At 48.2% G+C, this 14,092-nt stretch overlaps 1 long non-coding RNA gene and 1 pseudogene across 1 annotated transcript; one reads left to right on the forward strand and one right to left on the reverse strand.

The window, feature by feature from the left end:
* Positions 1-7,084, reverse strand: part of LOC101323790 (nuclear RNA export factor 2-like) — a 29,410-nt pseudogene extending 22,326 nt beyond the window's left edge.
* Positions 7,085-7,259: 175 nt separating this feature from the next.
* On the forward strand, positions 7,260-10,829 carry LOC141277603 (uncharacterized). The gene is made up of 3 exons (XR_012329235.1): positions 7,260-8,068; positions 8,608-8,799; positions 8,964-10,829. It is a non-coding gene; the product is annotated as an uncharacterized lncRNA (long non-coding RNA).
* Positions 10,830-14,092: the final 3,263 nt, after the last annotated feature.

A 14,092-nucleotide genomic window follows, 5' to 3' on the forward strand; every position in this document is an offset into this window, starting at 1 on the left:
TTGAAGGGCACACGTCAGTAGACAAGGTGGCCACAGAGAAAATCTCCAAGGGATAAAGGCAGGCTTGTCCGTCTCACCACAGCTCTGGCTGAGGAAGTCTCACCAGCAGGCTCTCAAACAGATTAAGGATTGGTCTTTACACTGCCTGATGGCCAGAAAACCCAAGCCACAAAATTTCCTTCACGTACCCTGTGCTGGCAGCACAGCAGGGGCCCTCCCAAGTCCTCTCAGGAAGCACTCGGCCCTAATCAAGAGATCAGGGAAGCCTCAGATTTGATCAAACATGAGTCCACAAGCAGATACAGGATACAAAATAAATAAGAAAGTATTTCACGAACAAGGAACAAGAGGCTATCAAGAATAGCCAGATTTTGGGACTTCCCTGGAGGCCCAGTGGTTAGGACTCCACGCTTCCACTGCAGGGGGCATGGGTTCGATCCCTGGTCAGGGAACTAAGATCCTGCAAGCTGCATGGCGCGGCCAAAACAAACAAACAAATAAGCAAAAAACAGATTTTGAAGAGATGAAGAAATTAAAAATAATGAGTGGGGGAGGGAGGGGCTTCTTCATTACAAAAAAAAAAGCAAGCTAATATATGTAGAGGATACGACAGATTTAGAAAATCACCATTTTGCAACCACCAATGCAATAACTGATAAGGCAATGACCATCAATGAATGCTACAGCCATAGGGTAAAAGGATATTCAGGACGTCTCGAACTGTCACTTCCCAGATGATTATAAATTTCAGAGGGAACCAGTCCCCTCACAGTAGAACGTGGCGTCAGCCCCCTGTTGTGATGCAGGTTCCAGACACATCACCTGCATCACGTTCTGCCAAAGGACTGAATGTTTCAGACACAATCAGACAACCACTGGAGGACAGCTGTAGGGTACTCTACAAAACAACTGTCCTGGGCTCTTCAAAAATGTCAGTGTCATAAAAGAAAACAAACCAAAAATGCAGGGGACAGGAACCGTTCTCGATAAAGAGACTAAAGAGACAATAATGAATGCAATGTGTGATATGTGATTATAATTCAATTTAAAAATATAAAAAAATGAAAGAGCCACAAGCTGAAATGACTTGGAGATATTTTAATATAAACTAGATATTAGCCAATTTTATTAGCAACATTACATTTCTTGGGTGGATGACCATATCATGGGAATGACAGAGAAGGTCCCTTTGCACTTACTTTCAAATGGTTCAGAAGTAACATAGAGAAAACACAAATCTCACAAAATATTTACCCTTAGTTACCTATGAGTAGAGTACAGAGGGATTCATCAAACTGTTCTTTCCACTCTTTTGTAGGTTTCAAATTTTTCAAAATGGAAAATATTCAATGGACTGGATTAAAGAGTAGCTTCCTAACAGCTTACAAGACAGACTGGAAGAGAGGTCTAATGAAGCTACCCAGAACGCAGAAGAGTCAAAACAACAGAAAACATAAAAGAGGTTCAAAGACTAAGAAGACAAAATGAGAAGCTCCAGCCCAGGATTTCCCAGTCTTGGCACTGTGGGCATTTTGGGCCAGAGAACTCCTCCTGCAGGGGCTGCTCTGTGCTCTGCAGGGTGCCCTGCAACCCCCCCGGCCTCCACCCACAAGATGCCAGCAGCACTCCCAGCCCAACCAAGTGTGACAACCGAAAACATCTCAGGACAGTGCTAAATGTTCCCCGGGGGGCAAACTCGGCCCAAGTGGAGGACCTCTGCAGTGGAGGTCCTCACCTAGCTGGAGTTCCAGAAGAGAAGAGAGAGAACAGGGAAAGGCAGCATCTGAAGAGACAAAGGCTGACCAGTTCCCAGAACTTATTAGACACAATATGTACTCAGATCCATATCAAGCAGGATAAATGAAAATAAATCCACACTTTGACATATCACAGTGAAACACCAAAACCAAAATATCCCAAAAACATCCAGAGAGAAAAGACAAAATCCTCAAAACCAGTCTTCTCAAAAGCAACAGTAGAAGCCAAAAGGTAGCAAATATCACTGAGAGAAACAGTATTGAGAGAACACATCTGTCAACTGAATTATATATCCAATATAACTATCTTTCAAAACAAGGGCAACACAATAAATACAAACCTGACTTTGCCACCAACAAACTTCTAGAAGGAACTTCTTAATGATGTACTTTAGGAAGGAAATGGAGGGAGAGCAAAGGTCTAAGATATGAGAAGGAACAGTAAGCAAATAAATGGTAAATACAGTGACAAGCAGAAAGGGAATTAAAGCTCACGTTTATACTTGTTCACAAATATAGCACTTCCTCCTCTATGGTTAGACACCAGTAAAAGACATACTATCAATTCAATCATATGACTTCAAAATGATAATTAGAGTCATCATCTTACAACCGCCACTTTAATAACTCCCTCAAACAGGCAGGGCTGTGCTACTGCTTCAGAAAGGCTAAGGGACTTGCCTGGGGTCTCAGCACCAGAGCTGGAACCCCTTTCTTTACACAATGACTCCCCCAGGCTCCTCCTCTCCTGCACCAAGCAGCCCTCCTGAAGAACAAGCAGGGCCCAGACTGGGGACTCTAGTGCGTTTCAAGCACCCAGCCAAGCCTCTCACAGATCCCACAAGTTGTCCTGCACCCTCGACCTGGAAGGCCCTTTTCTTCCCTGCAAAGTCAAATGTCAAGCTTCAACCCCTCCAGCCACACCAAGCCAAGTGTCACCTCCTGCTACAATTCCAGCTGCATTTAAGATCGGGCGATGCCTCGCAGCTTAGTGCTCAACTGGAGTTTTTCATGCTGCCATGGTGTCCTCTCTGCCCTGGAGAGACTATAAGGCCCTTGGAGATAAAAATCACGTCTCTAATTCTTTTTTCCTTTTTCTTTCCATCTCTCACACAGCCAGAATAGTGCTGGGTCAAGTTAGCATTTGGAAAATTGCTTGCTGACTGGTTTTCTTTCCCAGATGTCACTCTCAAGATTTTATGAAGCCCTAGGCCAACAGAAATGTATTTCCAAAGCAAAGGAAACTTGAAAGAGATAAAAGACAAATTACAGAGACAATAAGACACCTCTGAAGACTTCACTCTCTTTTCTCTGGAGGTCAGCCAGGGTAATTTGAATTTTAGAAGCATGGATTTTAGATACTCAACTGTATTATTGCACATCGGTTTTAAAAACATACGTATAACCAATTTAGCTAAACAAAGACTAGTTAAGATACAAATTGAATTTGGCTTACACATTAAGATCATCCTCTTGGGTAGATTTTAAAAAATGAGAGAAAATGAGTACCTTGCCAGTTCCAGGAGGCCCTGCCAACAAGACAGCTCTTCCAGCAATTTTCTTGCTTTTGATTAATTCCACTATCACACCACATGCCTAGATACCACAATAGAAAGAAATAATAAATCAATATTAAAATGTTTCACAGGAGGAAAAATTCCAGTGTCTGGTCCACACAACTCAGACTCATCGAGTGCCAGGACACCACAGGCGCTGTTCTAGGCGCCAGAGGCAGTAGAGGGCCATGGAGCTCATGTCCTAGTGGAGGAGACATACAAACACAGAATCTCTACTATGAAGAAAAAAGGGCAACAAAAGAGCAAGTGGCTGGGGGCAGAGGTTACTCTATAATAAAGAGTGATCTGGGAAGGCCTCTTTGACATTATATTTGATATACGAAGCTGCAGGCAGGGCAGGAGTCAGTGTTCCAAGCAAAGGAAACAATAAATTCAAAATACAGGAATGAGCTTGGCATGTCCAAGGGACAGAAAAGCTGTGCTGACCAGAGTTCAGAAAACAAGCAGACCGGGAAGATGAGGTTGTAGAGGCAGGAGGGGCAGCACTCAGAACAGAATCTTCCAGTCCATAGTAAAGTTTGGATTTTATTCTACATGTAATGGGAAGCCAGTGAAAAAGCCTTAGGCCACATGTCATGTTCTGAAAATTTGTTTTTAAAGTATCTTGATGGCTGCTATGTGGAGAACGGACAGGAAGGGTACAAATGGGAGCAGTGGCATATACTCCAGGGGCCCACACACCTCAAAATTGGAAACAAGACTGTGTGTATATGTTCAAATGTGCATTCTTCCAGGGAGGGCTCACAGCTTTCATCACATTCCCAAATTAACCCACTAAGGGCTAAGAATCAATGACATATTCTACTAGTTGGCCATCAGTTAACTATCCCAGAATGCTGTAAGCAAATGCTGCACGTGAGGTTTAACCTACAGCATCCTAAGATCCAAGGAATGCCTTTCAAATCCTCAAGATTAAATTACTTGTTTGTTCGTATATTTTAAATATTCGGAGTATTAAGCCATTTACAGCATCTATATTATATATAGACAGGTATGGACATTATATACATACAGCATGTATTTCGCATGAACCCTTGAAGTTAGGGGCGCCCAACCTCCACGCAGGCGAAAATCAGCGTATAACTATACAGTCAGCCCTCCATATCTGTGGTTCAGCAGCCCTGGATTCAACCAACTGGGGGTCATGTAGCACCCTAATACGTATTGATTGAAAGAAATCTGCGAATAAGTGGACCCATGCAGTTCAAACCCATGTTGTTCAAGAGTTGACTGCGTATTGATACGTGTGTGTATATATGTTCAAATATTCCATAAATAGGTTCCTGGTTTTATGTATTTTATAATATTTAACTCTAAAGGAGTAAGGCTGAGAAAGTCACACTCCTTAAACACCCAATCTCAAGGTTTCTCACACCAATCTAAAAACTGAAAACACAACTGTCTCCAAGGTGCACCGTCCTTGCCTCAGGGCAGGCCCATAGCTCCTCTACCTGGGTAGTACCTTGTGGACAGGGTCTTGTGAGCACATCTTATCTCCTCTCCCACTTTCCCCATGGACTGTGGAGACGTACCTTGGTCCCACACTTAGACAACCCCTCAAAAACGTGGGTTCAAGGAATGCATGTGGATGTGCCCTATTCCATTTCTGGCTTAGCTGGAAAAGCACAGTGCACTTAACAGCCTAGAAGATATTCTTCAGACGCTGCATTTCTAAAAAGACAAAAGAGCCATTATGGTCTTTCCACAGTAACCTCTGATATCATAATCCTCAGCACTGGAACTCTTTGGGCAACTCAAAAGAGGTAGAAGAGCCTTTGCCAACCTTGGCTACGTACTCTTATTCACACACTTCCCCTTGCATTTAATCTTCTTCCATTTAGGCTCCTTCTCTCCAGTGAGACATGTCCAGTGAATTCCAAAATTTAAAAAGTATGAACTGGAAGGGCCTTTAAGAGATAACCTAGTCTAACTCTCATTTTTCAGATGAGGACATTAAACATCAAGGAGGCTGCTGATGTGACCAGACTCAGACAAGGACCTGGTAGCAGAGGTGGGATGACTAATAATTCAGTACGTAAATTCTGAGTCCCTATAATGAGTCAAGTTCTGGGTATATGATACTACCCGGTCTCTATCCTTGGGAAGCTCATATTCGTACGGAGGTACACAGCGTCAGAGTCAAGAGTATGGATTCTGGAGTCAGATAGACTTAGGTTTAAATCCTGGCTCTACCAATTACCAGCCGAGTACCCTTAGATCCATAACCTAACCTCTAGGAACCACCGTTTCCTCATCTGAAAACAGAGTTCATAGCATAGTGGCACAAAGGCTAATGGGTTTATGGTAAAGTATGCTAATGTCTATAACTTACTTTGAAATGCAAAAGTAGATTGTTAGATGGATAAATGAACAGACAGAAGACAAAGCAACAGACTAAAATGTTACTTGTAGAATTCAGGAACACAGGTACGCACTACACAAGTCTTTCAACTTTTTGGTATGTCTGAAAAGTGTCACAACAAAGTGAAGGAGGGACAGGTATAAGGGTGGTGATGAACAATAAGACAATGGAAACGGAGCTGCTTAGCACAGTGCTCGGCACGCGAAAAGCACTCAACAATGTCAGCTACTTGCAGAGACAGGCCCTCGGAGAGCAGAAGCTGGATAAAGAGAAATTTCAAAGTCACCTTGGCCCTGTCACTATTTCCTCTCTGGAAACCTGATGTTCCAAATGGAAACCAGAGGCTTCTCTTTGGCCCTTTCTATTAGCACAATCAGGCTAGGAGGCAAGAGCCTTTTCCAGGAGTTCTGTAGCTGCCGAGCCACCGCAGGGGCAAAATGGGCTGACGTTAGGGCTGAAGGGGGCCCGAAGGGGGCGGTCCTACCACAGAGCGCGCTGCTTCAGGAGTCAGGGGCACACAGGCACAAACTCCAGCATTACTATTACTAAACTGGGTGGCAAGCGGATGGGTGAAGTGACCTCTCCCACCCTCAATGTTTTCATCAAAAAAAAAAAAATACACACACACACAAAGAGCCTGAACAGTTTTGTGATGATAATGCGGCCGAAGGCAATTGGCACCAGCATCACTTAGCAGAAGTGGGCTTAACTGGAATGTTCAGAAAGGCCTCTGTACCTGCCACCTGCTCAGGCGGATCACCTCCCGATTATAAAAGTCCCAGAGCCTCCCACTGCGCTCATAGCAACTCAAACGCCGTGCCCGGGCCCGCAGAGCCCCGCAGGAACTGATCCCCGAAGTCTAATAACGGCCCTTCTGTTCAGCGGTTTAAACGTCTGTGTCTGAAACGTGAGCTCCCGGAGAGCAGGGACCTGGCCCATCTACTCCCCGCCGACCCCCGTGCCGCGCGGACGGCCTGGCCCCGAGCGGCGGTCAGTCAGGACTCGCGGCCAGAAGCGAGGCCGCGGGGTCGTCGCCGCGCCCCGGGACGTCCTCCCCACGCCCCACCCCCAGGTCCGCGCCGCCTGGGCCCACCTCAGCCCCGTCCCCGCCTCGGTCTCCCCCCTCAGTTCAGTCCCCATGCCTCAGCCCCCGCCCCGCCGCCACACCTCGCGCGCGTTCTCCTGGCCCACGAGCCCCGAGGCCGCCTGCTTGGCCAGGCCGCTCTCGTCCAGCCCCAGCCCCTTCACGTGGCTGTGGGAGGCGATGCGCTGCGTCTTGGTGGTGCTCTTCACTTCCTCGATCTTCAACCTGCGCACCTGAAGCCCGAGCGCCCGCTCAGCCCTAGCAGCGCGCAGCCGGTTACCACGCGGCCGTTACCAGGCGGCTGGTCCGGCCCCGCCTCAGTCAGCTCCCCATTGGCCGCAGGGGGAACGCCTCAGCGCCCCATTGGCTCCTGGCTTTGCCCGTCGCGGCTGCCGGGAAGGCTCCGCCCACCAGCTTCCGGCTGTGTCCCGAGGTTGGCTTCCCCGCGGCCGGCGCTTCCTGCCCGGGTGGGCCCGAAAGGGCCGCTGCGCCCCAGTGAGGGCCTGTGTTCCGCTCTTCACGGCGCCTTCGCGTCCGTGACAGCATTCGAATGGATACCCTTTTGCGGAGCTCAAGTTCGACCTCGGTGTTGGAGATGAAGAGACAGGTTTAGAACTTAAGCTTCGATTTGTGCCCACTAATCACTTTTCTGACTCCCACGCCTTTCATCTCCCTGGGGAGGCTGTGCTCAGCATCCGCCTTGGGATAGTCCTCCTCTTCTTCTCCTCGCCTCCACCTCTCCTTTTACTTAGATTAAGTTGGCTGTGGATGACGTTTAGTGTAATTCCTAATGCAGATAAAGATGCGGGCTAAAAGAGGCCCAATAACTTATGAAGAACGCACAGCAAGTAATCAGAAGAGTTGGAACTCCACCTGAGGACTTCAGGCTTTGCAGCCGGTGTAAACCTCATCCCATCTCACGACCTCAGATGAGACAATTAGCCAGTGGCTGTGTCCTGTCCGGTTCCATGATGATATTAACACTCCTCCAAAAAGTGTACTCTTCCCATCCACCCAGTCATTCCACAAACATTTGTTAGCACCTCCTGTGAGCCAGACACTACAATGTGCTAGGATGCACACATAAAATACAAAATCTCCAGCCTTGAGAAGCTCAGTCCTTAGTTGGGAAACTTGCAACATGAGGTGTGCCAAAGCAGGTACCCCCACGTGGTGTGCAGCCCAGAGCAGGGCCATCTGGAAAAGCTGGAGAGCCAAGGAAGGCACCATGACGTGGTAACGCCTGGACCAATCCCTGACAGAAGGATAACATCCTCAGAAGCAGACGGTATGTCACCATTTCACACCTGAGTGGACTCAGGTCCAGAGAAAGGGAGGGACTGGCCCAGAGCTCAGGGGAGCTTGCATTAGGGTTGAGACAGACCTGAAGTCAAATCCAGGTGCAGGAGTTCCTGACTCTCACACCTCCTTGTACTTCTCCATCTTAACTTTTGAGTCTATGTTTCTGATTACTTGCAAGACTATCAGGTCAATGTTAGTCTCTCCCACTAAATGGCAGGCATTATGAAAGTGTAGACCACGTCTGTGTTGTTCATCATTTTAACCCCAGTGTCTGGCACACAGCCTGGCTCACAGTTAAGGCTTCTTATAAATTCAGTAGGGTTCTGGACCCTCACATACACACAAAATCATGCAGTTTTGCTGCAGGTATTTTACACAGCAGATCTTATGGGACTTGATAATGGTTTCTGTCAGTGAATGGAACCTTTTGGCCCCCCACTTCCCCCTCCACCAGAGCTGTTACATTTTTTTCCTGCTAAAGAACAGTTCAAACATCTGATCCAGCCTAGCATTCTCTTTTTACAGGTGAGGAAACTGAGGCCCTAAAAGGGGATGGAGTTTGTCCAAGATCACAAACTGAGCAAATGCCTTTCCCAGGCCTAGACCCCAGGTCCAGTGTGCAAAGAAGCTGGGCCTGGCTGCAGAGCCAGGCAGTTCCTTTCATTTCAACAGAAGACGACGCGGCAGGCGTGTCCAAAGTGTGCAAGGTGTGTGAAGGTAGGTGAGGCCCATAGCAGTGGACAGGGTTTATTATGCCCGACCAGCACCCTTCCTACCTCTTCTGGCCACCTTCACTCTAATTTTCTGTCGAGAACCACCCTTCCCCCACTTGGCATCTAGGTAGTTTAGATGGGTTGACGCCACCCCCAACTTTATTTCAGGAATGGACACGGGACCCTGGCCTGGCCTATCAAAGTATCCCCTCCTCCCCAGAATGGTGATTGGTTCAGAGATGTGAGCGGACAGTCCAATGACACTCAGACCTGCACTTTTACTGGAAATATCGGGAAAGAGACTTGGGTCCTAGGTTTCCAGGTCATCTTTGCCACTTCATGGGAAGACTCTGTCTGAGAATGAAGCCAGCACAAAGGAAAGGAAAGCTGGCAGATTCCTGATGAAATCCTCTACGTTCCCAGATCCAGCTTTGCCCTACTTGGCAGTGTAAATGGCACTGACATTGGGGCTTAAAATAACTTGAGTTAGGGTTCCACCCATGGGTTTGTGCAGTGACACACATACAAGGAATGGAGTGGACAGTTGCATCCCAGCTTGTGCTGTGTGACAACCCCAGACCTGCCTGCTCTCTCACTCTCACTCCCATGAGCCTTGCTCTTTCACCTCCAGTGCCTTGACCCCTCTTTTCTCCAGTCCAAGCTTGAGCATCTCAGCCACTGGTTCCCAGTGCTTCTGCTTGCTCCTTGCTTTGACTTCTTTCACACCTGACCTTTGAGCCCACAAGCCCAGGTCAAGCCTGTCTCTGCCTTCTCCAACATCTTGAGAAGGCTGCTGCATGTGGAGGGGGGCAGTGACCCAGGGGCCCTGTGGAGCCACACATTGTCATGGTCTCCAGGCTCAGCTGAGTGCTGAGAGTGTATCCTAACTAATAGGACATTTAATAATGGTCTGCAGTAATCAAACAGCGTGGCACTGGCACAAGGATAGACATATAGACTAATGGAATAGAATAGAGAGCCCAGAAATAAACCCTCAGTATATCAGCAAGGGTGCCATGACCATTCAAAGGGGAAAGAGCTGAAACTTAATTCTTTTTTTTTTTTTGGCCATGCCACGTGGCATGTGGGATCTTAGTTCCCCAACCAGGGATCAAACCTGCGTCCCCTGCAGTGGAAGCGTGGAATCTTAACCACTGGACTGCCAGGGAAGTCCAGTAACTAAGTCTTGATTTGGTGACTTGAGGCTTAGCATAAGCCACTGCATTTTGGGCCCATTGTTTTAGTTTTAACAATTTCCTCCTTTTGACCAGTCTCTCAGCCTGAGGGATGCAATACAAATTTAAGGCATTAGTGTTATTCCCAGCTACCACTCTGGAGGCCTTGCAGCTTCTGCTGACCCTCTGTGTGGTGCTCACAGGTTATGACGTCGGGTGCACGTTCTTTGTCAGTCTTTCTTTCGTTCTTTTTCTGATGTTTCAGTCGTAGGGAGATCATTTGCTTGGTGCTTAGTGGCTGCAAACATGCATTTAAAGCTCTTGAGAGAATATAATGCACTACTAAGATTATTACGATGATTACAAGCAGGATAATTCCCAGTGTCTGGGGTGCACTTCAGAGCCATGATCCCCAAGATCCAAACCAATCAGAATCAAAATCAAAGAAAGTCCCTGTTGAAGGAGTCCCCTTTTTAAGCTAATTGGCTTAGTCCCTGGTCTTATATTCCCACATTCTCACCCCCCTTTCTGATTGTTGCCAACCTAATTGGCATGCTTGTTATTTCAGCCCCAGGCTGATTTCTGGGGACAGAAGGGACACCTTAGAGGTGGTACAAGACATAAAATTAAATAATGTTGCTGGCATCTTAGAGGTGGTACAAAGACATAAAATTAAATAAAGTTGATCCACATAGTGAGAACATTATTGCCTTTTTAATTCTAATTTAGTGAGTCTTAGGGGGCGGAGTGTGACTTTAACCCCTTTCTAACGCTTGCTAATCTCTCTTTTTATTAAAGATCCTGATTCTGAGGTTGTTGTGGTTCCCAGCTAGTTATGGCAAGTGATAATGTTTTTCTGTGTAAGGGAGATACTTTTATTTATTTAAGTCAAACTTAAAGAAAAATATGAAGTTGTAGGTGGTACCTGGATATTGCATTATGAAGTTGGTTCATATCACTGAGGTTGGAAAAAACCTGACATAAAACAAGGATCAGCTGGCAGGGAACAGAGGGCCTGAGCAAGTCACCTCTCCTGGCCCTCTCCCCTCTGCTGTAAAGTAGCGATAACAGCATCTCCTAGGTTTATTAAAAGAATTCAGTGAGATCTTTTACAATGGGCTCAAGCACTGGGAGGGGCACAGAAAATGGCATCAGAGCTTTGGAACATAAAGACATGGGCTATTTCTCCCTTGGATATCTGCCTGCTGTGTGTGTGTCCTGCCCTTCGTGGTAATTTTGTCATGCTTTTCAAATGGAAACAGTACCCGAGGGCACTCACCGGAATTGCTTTGGAGCCCGAGGCAGGAAGTGGGGCTGGGGACAGGGTCAGGTTAGCCAGGGTGAGGCCTGTGCCTCCCATTGCAACCTTCTCTGCTAGGGAACAGTTTCCGTCCGTCTCAGCAGGCACATCCCATTGTGGTGGGGAAACCCAGCAGCAGATGCCGAGAAAGCAGCTGGAGCCTGCAGGTCCCCAGGGCTCCATCTGGACCATTGTCCCACTGGCATCCCACTGGCGTCACATGGCAATGGGGTCAGAGTTCAGGACAGCCTGGGCTAAAGCAGCAGGTCTGACCAGGGGACAGGCAGTGAGGCTATTTCCAGTGTAGGTCTTAGCTGTCAGACTGATTCTCTGACCAGGTGGGAGGGAGTTAGGAGCCCTTCACTGATTTAATAAATGGGAAGAGACTCCACACTCCAAGTAGATGTTTGTATTAGTTTCCTATGGCTGCAGTAACAAATTGCTACAAACTTAATGGCATAACACAACACACAGGTATTCTCTTACAGTTCTGCAGGCCAGTATCCAAAACGGGCCTCACTGGGCTAAAATCAAGGTGTGGGCAGGGCTGCGTTCCTGTCTGGAGGCCCTGGGGGAGCACCCACAGTCTGGGTTTTTCCAGCTTCTACAGGCTGCCCACCTTCCTGGACTTATGTTCTGCTTCTGCCTTTAAAAACAGTAACGGCCAGCAGCGTCTTCTCATGACACCATCTCTGGTTCTGATCCTCCCGCCTCCCTCCTATAATGACCCTGGTGACTACATCAGGCCCGCAGGATAATCCAGGGTGAGCTCCCCACCTCCCCCATCCCCGCCATCACAAGATCCTTAACTGAATCACACCTGCCAAGTCTCATTACCATGGAGGGCAACACCATCACAGGTTCCAGGACACGGACATCTTTGGAGGCCACTGTTCTGCTGCGGCCAGGCTTCCCTCCAGGGGTCCCATTAGGGCCCAGACTGATTTCCCCAGGTTTTAGTCCAATATCAGAGAGCACACTTTTCTATTGCCTGTCCTGGAAAAAATTCCAGGGTTTTCTCCGATTGTGCTAACTTGGGTCACACGCTCACTGCCAAACCAACGGTCATGGCTACTGGAATGGACCTGAGTCTCAGGCCCACCCCTAGAGCTATCGTTCAGTCAGCCCCCATCATGACCTGGAGGAGAGGAGTGTGATACCTCCAAGGAGAGTTGAGGAGTCTTACAGAAGAAGAGGGAGGGGACGCCGACCACTGTAGACCTTAAAGAGTTTGTATCCATGTCCAGGTGGAAGGTGTGCTCCCAGGCACACAGCCAGCATGAGGTAGGGCCGTGATTTGAACCTGTGTGGGGCCAGTTCTTGCCAGGACATCAGCTCCCACCCTGCAGCTAACAGGGCATTAGCAGATCTGTTCAGTACTGGGAGTGCCACGGAGCACAGTGGTGGCCTGGGTGACAACCTCATCTGAGGTTAGTATGGGACATGTCGAGGAAGGTACGTGGTTAACACAATCACTGACAAGGTAGATACCCTCAGAGAAAAGGGAAATTTCCATTTTACTCCTGTAAGAATCTTTAAAGCCAAACTCAAATCAAAGAGCAAAGTATAATAACTTCTTCTGAGCAAATTTATAATTAATCCTGGATTAATTGGCCTTAATGAAGTTGAATTAATTACTAGCTGTTCGTAGAGAACTTTGAACTACCTTCGTACAAAATGGCATTAAAGAAACAGAAAGGAACCAGCATCGCATTAACATTAAGAACAAATCCCAAATAATTGCAGTTCTGTGGGCCGTTCCCTGTCAATCATTTCCCAGGTACCAGGTCCAGCCTTGGAACCCAGGCTGGGACCCAGGAGTCTGCTGCAGAGGATCGTGTCTTTGTGGGCTGGAGGTTTGGAGGTGGGTCCACTCAAGAAACAGTTATGGAGCCTTTGATGTGCCAGGCCGAGGGCAAGCAAAGATGTGTCAGGGGTCCTCAGCCTGCTGGGACAGGGGAGAGCACCAGGGCACCAGCCTGGTCTAAAGCAAACTCACCTCACTGGGGTAGAAGCCAGGATAGGGACAAAGGACAAAGGAGGGGGCGTGATGTGACCTGCATTTTGCTGGCAACAGGGCTCCAGTTCCTACAGGGTGTCCCTCACACTCTCCCTGGCTCTTGGAGTGAGCTTATGACTCACACCTGCCTAGGCAGAGGTCTGTATTTCTCTGCTTGGTGCAGGGGCACAGCTGACCCCAAGATACAGTCTGAATCTGGCTGACTTTTCAGACAACTCAGAGCTTGCTGTCTCCTTGGCACTTGTGGAGACAGGGCTAGACTCCAGGCTACTTGCTGGGGCAGCACCTGTCTTGGAGCCAGCTGTGGTGGGAGCTGGAGACGGTAAGACCTGGCTTAAAGCCCCAGCCCTGCTGCTGGTGAGCGCTTAGGTGTAAGTCGGGCCGGGTAACAGCTACAGCCCGCAGCCCCAAGACTCGGCGGCCTCACCAGGCAAAATGTCTCTCAGATTTCACATAGAAACACTCTAGTCTCTTGAAAAGCGGAAAGATGGGGCAATGTTGGGCTAGCATTCCCGCCTGGTGTCACTTGGCCAAAGCTGAGCCGTGGCTCCCCATCTGTCGCCACAGGACATGTGCTCTCCACCTCCGCAGTCTCCACCACCCCGGGCACCTTAAACCCTGCTGATTACTCTCTGGCAAGTCACCTGCCTGGGCAGGGCAGACCTTTAAATTTGTGATCCGTGTTGTTGCCCGTAGGCGACACCTTTTCTGTGGGTGGCATTTCAAGAGAATGAGCGTTGCAGGCCTTCCCCAGCACGCGCGCACTCACACGACCTTCTGCGTACAGTTTGGCAGCCCCCTG

The sequence above is a fragment of the Tursiops truncatus genome, chromosome X (assembly GCF_011762595.2).
Source record: "Tursiops truncatus isolate mTurTru1 chromosome X, mTurTru1.mat.Y, whole genome shotgun sequence".
NCBI lineage: Eukaryota > Metazoa > Chordata > Mammalia > Artiodactyla > Delphinidae > Tursiops > Tursiops truncatus.